Below are 1443 nucleotides of genomic sequence, written 5' to 3'. Positions count from 1 at the left end.
GAAAGAGGCATTTTTCTGTTATCCAGACTACTGCACCTCATATCCCACTGCAGAAACTGAAGCTAATGACAAAATTGCCTCCTAGTGCATGGGAAAATCTTTAGAAATCATTAGTTATGCTTTTGGCTGTTATGCTGTTTCATTAGGCCTCAAATAATGTTATTTTGTTATTTTGTTCTATGTGGTTAACCAGTTTCAAGTTTGTTTATGAACAATATTGGTCTGTGTTTTTCTATTTAAGTGACAACTATAATTCTGTAATTGGCCTTTTTGGCTTATGGATTGTGTTATGAATGACTTAAATTGTCAGTGTTTTAAGGTTTATTGTCTGTATTTTATGATATTACCAGGTGCACATATATCTACTTTAAAGTATTGCAACACATATCCTCTACTTTATGCTTGGAAATCAGCACAACACTTTCATTCATACATTTAAACATGTTTACAAATGATACAGCACATAAGATCATTGTAACATTAATAGTAACCCTATGAAATAACCAAAAGAACACAACAAAATCCTACAATTCATGTTCTAATCATCTGCTGATTAAGTGCATTCCATATGGTTGCCTTAACTTGTGTGGATTATGCAGCAACAAATACAAAAACCCAATCCACCCGACTACCCCTAAAGTAGCAACAATCCTCAGCTTCCATTCCACATCCTTCAACCTTGTCTTCAAGGTTGTAATTTTCTTCATGCTTCTTGCAATTTCAGAATCATGTTGCACTCCTCCAACTTCTGGGTCTGCCCACCTAAAGTAATCACAGGCATCCTGAACCTATCACAACCCAGAATTCATAAGATGAAGGAAACCCAGATGGAGAAACTCAATCTCACAAAATAGAGGCCAACAAAATACCTCATAGTAGACGCAACCCCAAAATCGTCGGCCTGGGTTGTCCTTCGTCGTTGAGGTACACAGAATCGGCCTCTCTCCATGCCCACATACCATCTCCTTCGCAGGTGATTGAATTCGACCCGATCTGGAACTCTGGGAAGCCATCGAAGCGGCGTTTCTGTCCCCTTCCTCCACTTCATCGAACCCTAGCGCAGCTTCCTCCCTCTGAGCCTTCGCAACGACACGATCCTCTCCTCCCTCTACCACAACGTTCTCTTTTATTATTATTATTATTATTATTTGATTAACAAACAGTAACAGATAGTAATGAACTCAGGGGCATAATTGTCCGCCGGATCATTTTAATACAAGTATGAACTTTGGGGACGATTTTGTTTGAAAAAAACTTGGGGACGAAACAAATTTTTTGCCTCTACGTTAGGGACCAAAATCAAACTTAACCCTTTTTTTCTATCAGAACAGAAACACCCTGATTATTATATGTAGAACTTTCTACTAAAAAAATTAAGAACTATTCTGTGAATATTAAAATTCAATTATAGCACATAGCAAGATCTGAATTTGTAGCACAGTT

This window comes from Arachis ipaensis, chromosome B06 (assembly GCF_000816755.2).
Source record: "Arachis ipaensis cultivar K30076 chromosome B06, Araip1.1, whole genome shotgun sequence".
In the NCBI taxonomy this organism is placed as follows: domain Eukaryota; kingdom Viridiplantae; phylum Streptophyta; class Magnoliopsida; order Fabales; family Fabaceae; genus Arachis; species Arachis ipaensis.
The sequence above is the reverse complement of the archived record's forward strand: the minus strand, read 5'-3'. Positions refer to the sequence as shown.